The 13699-nt window shown below is 41.3% G+C and overlaps 1 protein-coding gene across 1 annotated transcript in view; it reads left to right on the top strand.

The window, feature by feature from the left end:
• Positions 1-4226: 4226 nt before the first annotated feature.
• Positions 4227-13699, top strand: part of PLA2G7 (phospholipase A2 group VII) — a 38991-nt gene continuing 29518 nt past the window's right edge. Inside the window, exon 1 of the mRNA XM_037519842.2 lies at positions 4227-4373. The gene's annotated coding sequence lies outside the window, so the exon portion shown is untranslated. The remainder of the gene's footprint in view (positions 4374-13699) is intronic.

Genomic DNA, 13699 nt, shown 5'->3' with positions numbered 1-13699 from the left:
CCCCACTGTCTCTGGTGAATCCTCTCACCACCCCCCCACACCTCTGGCCTGTGTAGGGTAAAGAAAGATGTCAGGCTTTTCTGCCCTCCTGCCATCAGGATAGATGATGGATCCTTGCGGTCCTGAATGCATGCCTGATGGCGGGCACCTGGAATAGGGTGTGGGCATAGGTAGAGGGGATTCACCTGGACTAAGACTGTGCTTTTAAGGGCGGCGTCACGGGGATGCCAGCAGCAGCAGAAGCCGAAAGAGAAGCAGAGAAGCAGCAGCAGAAGCAGAGAACGCTGGAGAGCCCAGATAGAGTGAGGATTTGCTGGGGGCTGGGAGGGCTGGCAGCCTCCCGGCCCCCCAGCGCCCCTGCCTGCCATGTGCCTGGTGAACCCCGGTGGAAGACCTGCAGAACCCCTGAGGTCTCCAGAACTCCTCCTTTGCCCAGTCTGCTGGATTAGATAACCTGCTCAGTGGCCATTCCTGACCCTACTCCCAGTTTTTGTATACATAAATAAATCTTTTAAAAAAAGAGTGCAGATAAACAAATGAATTGTGACATTCACAGTTCCAGAGTCTCTAAGTAAATCAAGTCTACAAAGGGCATTAAGATACTGCCAATGTGGGTGAAGACTGAGTCTGGAATTGAATCGGGAATGTTGGTTTGGTTAAAAAATGGAATAAATGTTTCTTTATCTTCTCTCCACTTTAGCAACTTATGAGGTATTACCATTTGGGACCTGTTGTCTTATCACATACACACTAGCTCTATCTTTTCCTTCACCCTCCTTGGGGGTAAATGATGTAAGAAGTTACATACCTGAATTTAGGCTCTCCACTACACTCTCCTCTGTAAATTTACTATATAGCCAGAACTTTCTTTCCTGAGCTACTAACAACATACTTTGCTTTACTTTTGCATTTTGAAAATTAACCTTGGGCCTCCCTGGTGGCGCAAGGGGTTAAGACACAACCTATGAAGCTATCTGCAGCCACTATAGCACGAGTTCGATCCCTGGCAGGCCAGGGAGCTACACCCACACGTCGCAGCAGAGCTCTCCTGACTAGCCCGCTACTTCCCTCAGCAGTATATTTCAGTACATCTGCCTGTTCTGTTCCCCACTCTGTCTGTGGTGAATCCTCTAACCTCCCACACCTCTGGCCTGTACACCAGTTCTTATATGGATAAATAAATAAATCTTTTTAAAAAATTAAACTTACTGAGAGTCTCTTGTATGATTGGTGAGATTTCTCTGACTTGTTTTTGAGATGATTTTACAAGTTGAAAGCGAATAAACAATGCTTCCATTTTTAGACAATATGAATATTGTTCCACAGTGTATAGTGGAACACTCTGATCATATTTTCTTCTGTGGATCATTCAGAGAAGTATATTCTTGGATTTTAGATTTCAATACCCTCTAGTAGCTCTAAATCAATCCATTTTAGGTTGTATCACACTTGTGTCATGCCTTTCTTGGATATTTTCCCCTTTGCAATTCCTAGTTTCACCTTTAATATTTTTATTTTAAATTTAATTAATTAGAGCTTTTTTCTATTTTCCATCTGTCACCTTCCAACAGCCTCAAGGAGTCCCTAGTTCCCTACATGCTTTCAGTTTGACTTCAATTGGTCAGGATTGGCGAGTTTCTGGGCCCAAGCATGGCTGTAATTCTGGACATCCTTCCTTTGCATTTCTGAATTGGAACCATTTTTCCTTGGATCCAATGCAGTAAGGAAAACTTGGGTTCCCATCCCATCTGGGGACAATTAACTCACTTCTCTGAACACCCACAGTCTTGCATTTACCTGTGTTACTATTTTCTTACCCTACTGTGTACTGCATCTTACTCATTTTTGAAATGGTGTCTAACATGCAGCTGGCGCTCAATAAACACTTTAAATACACTAACGAGCACATTATTTTTTATTTAATCAGGTATCTTGACTGAGAGGAGAGTCATCATTTTTTGCTTATGAAAGAGGAAAGAAGCCCTGCTATGTTGATGGGAAATGGGAGTAGGAATTAAGAGATTAAAAAAAAGCTTGATAAAGAATCAATTTATAAACCCAAGAGCATTATTTTTTTTCTTCACTACATAAAACTAAAACAAAACCCTTATCAGATCCACCATATAATTTGTATATTTGTGTCAATTTGTTGTCCCTTTGGAATGTAGATGTGTATACATATCTATGTAAGTATCCCTTTGGAATTTTTTAGTAATTTTGTTGGACTAGGGGTGTCAGGAAAATACAGTGTGTCCATTAAATTTGAATTTCAGATAAAGAACAGATAATTTTTGAGAATAAGTATGTCTGTCATTGCATAGGACATAATTAGGCTAAAAAACTTTTGTTGTTTCAAATCTGAAATTCAAGTTCAATTGGATGTTCATAGTTTTATTTGCTAAATCTGGCAACCTCATACTGGGTATTTTCTCAAGGCACTAATTGCTAACTACTAGCCACTCTGAGATGCTCAGTGAATATGCACTGATGACCATCAGAGAAGGCCTAGAGCTGACACTTAGAGAAATAAAATATCTCATACTTGCCTTCAAGACCTGATTTCAAAGCCCAAAACCTTTCTTAGGTGTGATTCTATCTCCTGTATCTTCATCTGGTCTTCAGGTCAAAAGGAAATGATTCATAGAGAGTCCTCTGGTTAGAACATAGTATCTTTTTAGATTAACACTCTGGGACAATTTGTATCACTGGAGATTATCATAATGAGTAGAAATATCAGGTGAGGCTGGAGGCGCAGGGGTGAAAAAATTCACCAGAGACAAAGAGTGGAGAACAGGAGACGTGAGTTTATTGAAATAAGCGACTAATAGAAGCAGCTGGTAAGATGGGAGAAGTCTGCACCAGAAGGAGGATTTGAGGGTCTCTTTTATATTCTGTTTTAGTGAACTTTCTAACACGGGGCGCCAGTTTGCACCAGTTATCTGCTGGGATATCTGGGCTCAGGAACAGGCCTTCACCACAGAAACATGTCCTGGCCCTGCTTCTGCCTTCCTGGAGCTGGGCTGACTTTTCTTTTCATGGTGGTCCATCTTATAGCCTTGACCCAAGGCCTTATCCATTCCCTTCTACACTCATGCCTCCCAGGCCTGCCTGCTGGACGAGGAGTGGGGCCTTAGTTTCTAAACTTATTAAATTGTACCCAAAGAGTTAGTCCAGGAAGTACAGTCAAATGTCAGTAGGCTGATATACCTTTATTAAATTGTCATCTATTGTTGAGTTTAAATAAATTAGTGCTTGTTAAAATATATTAAAATTAAATAGCGGTGTGAATATTTCCCATGTGTCAGGCCCTGTCCTAAGCATTTCACATGCGTTTTCATTTCCTTCTCACAATGTTTCTGATTATCTCCATGTTAAACCCAGCGCAGAAAAAATAAAGAATTTGCTCAAGGCAATTCCACCAATAAGTGTGTGAAATGAGCTAAAACGCCTGCTCCTTTATTACAAAGTTCTCAGAATAAAAATAAAATAAATTTCACCTACCATTCCCTTCCCTTCCCCCAAAACAAAAACCACTATTGTAAAAAGACACTTTAATAATACCACATGTAAGTATCAAATTATTTTCCCCGAGTCTCTAGCTGAAGCTTTAGATGAATATGTTCTTATCAGAATTGTTTTGATCAGAAAGCATTGGAATATAAAGAAAGGAATAGCATTTAAACCCCAAACAACTGGGTTCAGATGAATAATGAGTTGGCCCCTTCTTACACCATTTACCTAAGTTATAAACGCTCTTTCTGATGATCCCTCAATGCATTTCTATGTAGAAATGAAATGACCACAGTTGGCAGGCCTTCTGGTATGGAGCAGAGTTTCTTAATTTCTGAGTTGGCGCCTAAAGTACAAGGTAAATGCAAAACGCACAGGGCATTTCCGATGGAAGTAGAGTAACTTGGAATTCAGTGAGGCTGAAGGAAGCAGAGCGCAGATCTGATGACAATCGAACTGGGAACAGGACATGGGGAGGGTAGGGGTCGGTCACAGCACCCGATCTGGCACCGTCTGGGCGCATCCTGCGGCGAGTAAGTTAGCCCTGGGGTGGTACGGACGAGGTTCCAGCCCTGGTGAGCGCGCTGGCTGCGCCTGAGCATGCTCGGGTCCCGAGCTGCAGCACTACTGGGAGGCCGCGGGCCCCACGCTCCACCCCGTCCCTCCTCCCGAATCGCTGGGGGAGGAGAAGGTCATGCGATAAAGCCGCGCTGGATGAGGAGCACAGCCCGCTGACAGGCGCTCGAGGCAGCTGCCAGGTCGATCTGCGGCCTGAAGCCCCCGGGGCCGCAGCGTCCAGATCCGTGCGCGGCGAGACGCGCCCCGGGACTCCGGTTCCCGCAAGCAGCTCACTCAGCGCGCAGGTGAGGAGGGACCCCCCGGGACGAGGCGGAAGCCGGAGGAGGGGTGCGGGGCGTGGGGAGGGCGTGGGGTGGCGACCTCGGTCTTGGCTGCACTGGAGCGTCGCTGGGGGCAGGCACCGACAAGGAAGGACGAGTTTAGGGAAGGAGTAGATGGAAACGCATCAGCCTCCAGGTCTGTGCTGGGCTGGGGTCCCTGCAGCCCCAGGGAACAGCGCAAGGATCTCTGCGGAGGCCAGGGTGGAATCCCATTTATCGGAACTGGAAACCTTTATCAGAGAGGAAGCAAGCCCAGGAATTAGGTGCGGGAGAGGTGGAATAAGGTCAAGACAAGAGGGACTATGGAGAGCTTTCTTATCCATAGAGCTTCCGCTGGGACAAAACAAACACTTCCACTGGAGAGTAATGCTTCTTGGGCGCTCAGTTCTGAGTAGCTGTTGTAGGACCAACATTAGAAAGGCAAAGCAATATTCTCTCCCCTCGCACTCCAGTCATCCAGCCACCCCACCCCGCCCCACTTGCAGGGCAGATAAGATCAAGTCTGCTCAGGCCTGAGTCAAGGGGAGGCTTGTTTTTAGAGTCAAACAGAACCAATAAACAGAACATTCTTTCTCCTCATCATCCCCTGGAGCTTCTAGTAGAAGTTGCTATCTCCAAAAAACTCCTCAAGTTCTGGCTTTCATTTAGACCTGTGGTCCCTGGGGCTGCTGCAGAGAGGATAAGGAAGGAAAAGGTAGAACTGCGGGTGGGTGGAGGGTGAGTGATAAACTGGAGCTTGTCACTTTTAAAGGATCCAGTTCAGTTTTGATATATGAATCAGTTCAGCATGAATTACCTTTACCCAAATGAGAATGCTGAGCTAGGGGACATATATGAGTAGGAGCTGGAAAATGAAGCCCCAAAAGTGCCCAGGCCCAATCCCAAAAGGCTCAGGACCAAATCTTGGGCTAACACTGAACTCAGAGACCAGAGCATTAAGTAATGGCCTGATCCGTAAGAAAGTGATGGCGTTCTGGCCACAAGCCATTGGTGAGCTGCCAGCACTGACTTGGACATCCTCACAGAGTGAATTCTGGTAGCCCTGCAGAAGCCAGTGAGAGAGTCCACCAACTTGACGTTTTCCCATCTGCTGGTTCCTGTCATTGCATTTGGGCAATGAAGGCTCTCTCCCTTCTGCAGACTTTTGTGAGGAGTTGCCATTTCTGATCTGATCAAATGGCGATTGTTTTTATTGAACCAGGTCCTTTGTTTTCAAAGCTTACACTCCACTATGCCTCCACAGATTGCCAAGACTGTCATTGCTTGAGAGGGATGTTAATCTGGTTCAACTACTCATAGTTGAGAAATCTCTTCTGAGGTGTGAAAGGGCTTGCCCAGCACCCCAAGGAGTTTCCCATAAACAAACAAACACAAAAAAATACAAAAAAATGGAGTTTCCTATGAACCCCCGGCACATTTGTTCTCCATTGAATGTGTCTGTCCTTTGCACCTTAGTGAGGAATACACATTCCCTCACCCAGCTGCTTTTGCAGACAAGACAGTCTGTATTCTTTGAAGCTCTCTCAGCATAAAACATCAAGTGCCAACCAGGTCTGTTCTATAGAGTGGGAGCCCTGGGGATGTCAGCTGGAGTTTAAGAATGTGTACTTCTTTCTCTGCGCCCTTCAAGATGGATATTTCCTGTGAAGGAAGGCAGTCATCTGATTGTTTATACCTTAGTGTATCTTAGGCCTGATTTTTTTTTACCCCGAGGCAATGATTATGGCTCCAACTGACCTCTGGAGAGTTGAAAAATTTCCATAAAAATGAAGCATTGAAGAGGAAGTTTTAGGTGAAGAGAGAGTGAAGGGGAATAATTAGCTCTGAAAATATATTGTGCCAGAAATCTGCAGCTTTGTGGTTTTAAGAACTGGATAGTGAGTTTTTACTGCCTTTTTCTATGAATTCAGGCACCTGTTATGTGCCCTCACTGTCACTTTGATTCATTTTATAGGCATGACTCATAACACACTAATGGAAGCAGGCTAATAATATAGGCTTTAAAAAGCAAACTTAGCAGTTACGGAGAAAGAAAAGTCTACTCTAAAAATAGACACAGATTGAATTAAGTGGACTAGTTGATTTTTTGTACAATCATTGTTCATTCCTTCATTGACTTCAAAAAATATTTACTGAGTGACTAGTGAATGCTAGACACTGAGTAAAGAGCCATGATATAGAGACGATAAATGGGTACTGGTGTCTCTGCTTGTATGGAGAGGGAGGGAATGAGGAGAGGGGGGGGAAGGGGGGAAGGTGGGGGGAGAGAGAGAGGAGGGTGGGAGAGAGAAAGAGGAGGCAGGGGTTGGGGGAGAGAGAGGTTTTCTAAAATTGGGCTTTGAGGAGAGGAGACTTCTCTGAGAGATAGCATTGAGATGAGCCCCCAGAAAATGGGCAGAAAGTTCCACAGTTCTGGTAACAAGCCCCATGTGTTCTAGGCACAGTTGAAAGGTGCTATAGACTGGACTAAGGGAAGGGAGGAAAACTGAGGAATGAGATTGATGGGCAGGGGCCTGGTCACGCACAGCCTCATACATTGAGGTAAGCAGTTTGCACTTTAAGCCAGTGGGAAGGTATTTGGGTGCTATCTGGAGCATGTTTCTAGCAGAAGTGGAGCGGTTTAAGAAGATCAACTCCAGAGTCATTGGCAGTGGCAAGGCAGAACGTGGTGGCAGTGGTGGGTGGAAGCAATTTATGAAGGTGGAGTGGGAAGTTATTTCATGTTTCTCTGTCTAAAATTCCCCATCTACATTACGTGGATGCCATTGCTACATCTGGCCCATTTATTTTGTAAAAATAAGCTCATGAATAAGCTCTTATGGGTAATGTAAGATTTTATTGCTATTTGCTAATATTGTGTTACTTTGAACACTCCATGCCTCATTTGCAAAAACTCTTATGCTAAGTTTCAGTGTCTTTTTCTTTATTTTTTCAATAAATTTATTATCCATAAATATTTCTCTCAGTTCAGAATTTTGGGAAACCTTAACTAAGAGCTGTCACTAAAACACCACAGACCGCAGTGAAATTAATGTTCAAATAGCAGCTGACTTACTTTTGAAAGTTGAATGTGATCAGGTAAAATTCAAAATAGAATATTTGAAGATGGAAGTTGTAAAAAATATGAAAAAAAGTTAGATTTGCCTTTATCCTGGATACACAGATATCTGAGTGCAAAGATCTGTTAATAATTGAAAAGCTACAAAGTTTCTGAAGGACTGTGAACTGGGGTTGAATGGGACTGTTTTCCTTAAGAAAGCGTGCTCTTTTCGTGGGAACTCTTGAACTTCCCCTAATGATCACTGACTAAATTTTTGAGGCTAAGGGGAAGTTTTGAAGTTGTTTACCAAGTTGTATAGGGATGACCTTCACAGCGATGACCTGCCACAGTGAAGCAACCCCTAGTTCTCTTTCTTGCCTCATTTTGATGAGCAGCTTGCTAGAAGGAGAGGCATCTGTGTAGATGAAAGTAGCGCTCATTTATGTTGTGTGCACAGGGAGAATCTGCTCTTAGCTGCTGGATAGTCTCTGGTTTGTCTTCACTTGCTAGATTCCATTAATTATTTATTAGTCAGTGTATCTGAATTTCAGATTAAAGTAGCCACTCTGATGATTCAAGTTGCAGACCAACATGACAGTAATTCTGGGACCTGTACAGGTTTTTTTTTTTTGTTTTTTTTTTTTTTTTTTTTTTTTTTTTCCTTTTTGCTTAGAAGGACTAGGGTATAAGCCAGAGGTGTGGGGCTTGGAGAAGTGGGGGGTGAAAGGATTCACCAGAGACAGAGCAGGGAACAGACCAGGCAGATTGACTGAAATACACTGCTGAGGGGAGGAGCAGGCAAGAAAGGAGAGGTCTGCTGGGCCATGTGGGTCAGCTCTCTGGCAAGGGATCGAACTCAGGCCCTAGCAGTGTTAGCGCTGAGACTTAACCCCTAGGCCACCAGGGAGGGCCTGTACAGTTTTTCTTTTGCTATATTTACTATCATCATCTCAGGTTTCATGGGTGAGGTTGTAATTGGGCATGTTCAAGGGAGAGGCTACAGTTTCTCCTGGAGGCCACTAATCTATTGTTTGACTCTTAGAACACTGTGAAAGTGTTCTCCGTGATCTAGATGAACGGAGCACTCCTCCTTACATGGCAGTGATGGGCTGGGGTGGAGTGGTTTTCCCTGCCAGATGGTCCCATTTGTCACAAACCTCTCTTACCACTGCTTTTTCTAATACATGGGTCCCATGTAACCTATTTATCTTACCTGAATCATTCGGCCCTTACAGATTTCTGATCATTAACCTAAAGTTTGGGGTTATCCATCCAACCTATCCATTCCACTGTTACCCTCATCCAGTGCAGGAAGCCCTTCTTTGATAACCTTCCTGGTACATCCCTCCAGCCCACCCAACCTACCCTACCCCCACCCGCTAAAACCTCTCCTCTGATAAAGAGAATATTGTATTTATTGAAAAGCTTCTGCTAACATAATATAGGTCCACATAAAATCTGCCCTTTCTCTATAAAACTTATAGGTGTAATGTGCCTTCTTGACCTACCCTTGGTAAATGTCTCTGGTTCCTTCAACAGTTCCTCATGAACTTACTGCCTTGTTCTCTTGTCAGTTTACCTGCTGTTCACTTACTATCCCTTTGAATAAACTTGCATTTATTAAACGAAAGATTATTAAACTGGTAGGCCTTAGAGCCTACCAGTTTGGTAAGCTGTGTTAGAAGTGGTGTGAATTGTGCCAGCATGCTTTCATCCTGCAGCAACTGCCCAGTGATCCTAGACAGCTTTTAACATTTGTGACCTTAAACCCCCATAGGACACCACACATCTGAACATTTGTAAATAGGATACAGACAAGTTCCATGTTCAGAATCAGTTACTTCAGTTTTACTTGCAGTAGATATGTACTTATACTCACAAAAGGCTGTTTTATAAATGACTTCCTCAAAAAAAGTTTTTTATTTACTTTTTTGACCTTATTTCTTGTCTAGGTTTCAAAATAATTACACAAGAGCTGTAACTACTGCCCCCAAATAAGAGGCTTCAGATACTTTGCAGAAGTCAGTGAAGTGTTACACATTTGAAATAATATCCAGATCAAGTTTTATTTCATTAACTAGTAGATTAGAGAGAAAACAATTTTTTCTCTAGTAGGTATAATCTTTTTCCTAGTTTCAATATTAGCAAGTATGCAGTAGGAAATGTTTATGTTTGTAAAAAATAATCATATAGCTTAAATAAAGTTAGAACCTCAAAGTACCAATATGCCCCTGCATTTACCCCTCTTCAACAGCCCTAATGGGGAACCAGCTAGCTGCATTTGCATCCTTCTCAAGACAGAGAACTCTCTGTACACTGTGAGATAATGCACCTTATGTGGCCTGATTTTTAAGAAGTTCTTTGTATTGACAAGGTTTCTGCTTCCAGTAGCCTGTTTCAAAATCAAATAAATATTTCTTCTTAGTTAAACAAGGATATAGTTTTTTCAGCATCCCCTAGGCCAGCATTAGAGCAGGGTTTCGCAATCTCAGTGTTACTGACATTGTGGGCCAGATATGTCTACGTTCTGGGGCCTGTCCTATGCATTGTAGGATGCTTAACAGCACGCGGGCCTTAACCCACCAGATGCCAGGAACAGTTCCTCTCCCAGTGGTGACAACAAAAATATCTCCAGACATTGCCAAATATCTTCTGGGATGGGGGGAGGGGTTGTGGGGGGACGACCCCTGTGTAGAATCGCTGCTACAGGATGATATTCCAGCTTCCTTTAGCCTGCTTGGGAATGAAGCAAACATTGTTTCCTTATCAAACAAGAGTATACAAAGAAGCTGGTTTTAAAATATTGCTTGTAGATCTGGATTTATGTTAAGAAACTGAAAATGGAAATGCCTTGTGACTCAGCAATCCCACTCTTGGGCATCTATCCAAATAACATGAAACCATCAGCTCAAAATTTTATATCATCTACAGTGTTTATTGCAACACACTTTATAGTAGCTAGGACATGAAAGCTATGTAAATGCCTAGCGCTAGAAGACTGTGTTAAGATGTGTTATATCCATACAGTGGACTACATTTCAGTCCTAAGGAAAGATGAAATGTTGCCATTTACAGCAAAATAGAAAGAGTTTAAGGGAATTATACATAATAAAGCAAATCAGGATGACAAAGACATATACTGGATTTTTACATAGCAGATGATTCTACAAAGCTAAATACTCTAAAGTCTAGCAGGAACTAATAAAGTGAAGTTTCTGAAATTAAGAGTATGGAGAGAAAGGGTCAAAGTTATAATTCAGGGATGGTGGTGGGAAAAATAATGCTTATAGAAAATTATATGAGAAAAAATGATATGAGGTCACTTACATCTAAATTATGACGTTTTCACTTGTGTCTGTGCAGAGGAATGGATTGTGCCTAAGCAGAGGTGTAAAATTAAAGAAGTCTGAACTTTCAGTGTTCTACCTTTCTGTAGTTTTTGAATTTTTAAAGGATTAAAATATAACACCAATGAAAAATAGGAAAAGATACGTCAATTAAAAAGATAGAAGTTAATTTGTTAGAAATAAGGATTGGAAGATTGATAATCTCCTGCTTCATACCACTGTACAAGTCTAAAGCAAACTTTATCTTCTTCCTCAATTACTTTTTCATTGGGATAATTATGAGATGTATATTTTTATTTGTTTTTTTAGAAAAAAGTGGAGAATTTTATTGGTCAGAAATGTTCCACAGTCTTAATTTTGAGATGTTTAAACCACTGTCTTTGACTTTAGTTGAAAGTAAATTGGCCTATTATGTGTTCTCTCATCTCATTCTGTAACTTGATGTGCTCTGTATTAGTTTTCTATTGTTGCCATAACAAATTATCACATTTATGGTCTTAAATCAGAAATTTATTATCTTACAGTTCTGTAAGTCAGGTCTAGCATAGCCTCAATGGATTAAAGTCAAGATGTCGTTAGGAGTGCTTTTCTTCTGGAGACCCTCAGAAAGAATGTCTCCTTACATTTTCCAGATTCTAGAGGTCACCCACATTCCTTGACTCATGGTCCTCTTCCTCCATTCAAAGCTAGCAATGGTGGGTTGAGTTCTCTCATCTAACCTCTTGGAATTCCTCTTCTGTCACACTCTTACTTTTAAGAGCTCAGCTGTTTGCTTTGGGCCCACCAAAACAAGGCCCTCCTAGTTTTGCAATTGACTGATCAGGAGCCTTAATTCCATATATAACCATAATCCTCTTGCCATGTAATGTAGGATAGTCTACTAAGGATTAGGATGATGCTAGATGTTATGGTATTTTGCCTTGTGGAATCATCTGCTATGTAAGAGTCCAATATGTGGCTTTGTCATCTTGATGTGCTTTACTATATATAATTTCCTTAACCTCCTTCCATTTTGCTGAAATAACATTTCATCTTTCCTTATGACTGAACCGTAGTCCGTTCAGTAGTTTCTGTAGATTTAACACATTTTTCTTAATTCAGTCTTCAATCAATGGGCATTTAGTTTGCTTCTGTGTCCTAGCTATTGTAAACTGTGCTGCAATAAACATAGGATCTGAGGATTAGGATATGGACATTTCTAGGGGACAAACGGGTTATTATCAATCTGCTTACTGTATAACCCCCGTTCAAAAGTTAATCAGAAAGAATTTGACAGAGTGCTGATATCTTTTCTCTTTACCAATAACAACAGTTAAGGCATGTGCTCTAATCTCAGCTAGGACTGGGCTTCTCTAGAACTTATTCATTAGCTCTTCACAGAAATTCTGAACTTGGTAGTGGCCATCTTGCCTGCTGTTTCAGTTTTTCTTTTGTTTCAAAAAGGGAAATGATACCTGATGGGAACTGAACAATGACAGAGAGGGGGAAATGAGATTAGCAGAGGTCAAGGTAGCACATGGAGATCTTAACTGATTTTGAAGAGCAAGAAGGAAGCTGTGGTTTCAGTGGTAGACATGAAATGCACAGAAAAAAAGGCATTGCAATAAGAAGATAGCAACTTTCAAATGTATTAAAATGGCCTCTGAGTAAAGGTTTTCTTAATTTGCCAGGATATTTTATTTGTGTCCAGAGTCAACATTGAAGGAAATAACTTTCAGGTTTTAGTATTTAAAAAAACCTGATTTTTTAAATTAAATATTTTCATTGACTTAAAATATTCAAAAACAGAAAAGTGGAAAGAAGATTAAAATTTAGCTTTAGTTTCTAGCTATGTAAAACTCTTTAAAGGTGACAAACTTATAAAAATGTTAGTTCTTTGAATCTATTTTGTTTTTCATTGTTCTGGTCATCTCCTTCTCCTCTTTTATGTATCTTGGATCATGGATAATTCTTTGTATTACATTTTTACTTAATGCTCATCATAAACATTTTTATGGCCATACAAATTCTTTGTATTTATTTTTAAAGATTTTTTTTTAATTATGCATACAAAAGCTGGGGTATAGGCCAGAGGTGCAGGGGGTGGGGTGAGAGGATTCACCAGAGACAGAGTGGGGAGCAGAACAGGTAGATCTACTGAAATACACGCTGAGGGGAGCAGAGGGCATGACAGGAGAGGTCTGCTGCGCCATGTGGGTTAGCTCTCTGGCTGGGGATTGAATTCAGGCTGCAGTGGCTGCCTATAGCTTGGTGGCACTGAGACGTTAACCCATGTGCTACCGGGGAGGCCCACAAACTCTTTTTAAAACATCCTTTTAAAATTATTAGTAGTAAAGCAATATACTTGATTATAAAAAAGTGTGAAATACTGTGGGGAAAAACAGTTTTACTAACGATATGATATTGTCTTTTTAGTAAGAATTTTTGCAATTTCATAATTTTTGCCATTGAAATGACATAGTAAACAATTTCCTAGATCATGTTAATAACAATAAAACCCCACTGACGAGTCCCTTGTTATTTGACATCTGTAGAGTTTCCATGTGGATGTGTGTGTCATGGCTCCTATTCAGTGGGAGTAAATGTTGTAATGCATCATTATATTTTTATGGTTTTATTCCCCTGAGTACATGATTTTTGTGTGTGTTAATCTCAGAAGCTTAGCAAAGACATCAAAGGTTATATATAATTTAAGATTTTCCAAGTTGCCTCCAAAAATCAGCATACCTTTTCTACTCTCAGTAGGTTGCTCACTTTGCTTTGATAAATTTTGCTGTATAGTTTACCAGTTATTGCTCTGTCTGGCCAGTTAGAAATTTTTATGTTAGCCTATGCTGGCTTGCCCTACATTATGCTTTTATGAGGGCTGCTGTGTCAAAAGTTTCAGTATTCTCATCTTGGAA

This window comes from Talpa occidentalis, unplaced genomic scaffold (genome assembly GCF_014898055.3).
Source record: "Talpa occidentalis isolate TD23 unplaced genomic scaffold, MPIMG_talOcc4v2.1 talOcc4.2, whole genome shotgun sequence".
In the NCBI taxonomy this organism is placed as follows: domain Eukaryota; kingdom Metazoa; phylum Chordata; class Mammalia; order Eulipotyphla; family Talpidae; genus Talpa; species Talpa occidentalis.
This window is presented reverse-complemented; position numbering and strand designations above follow the sequence as displayed.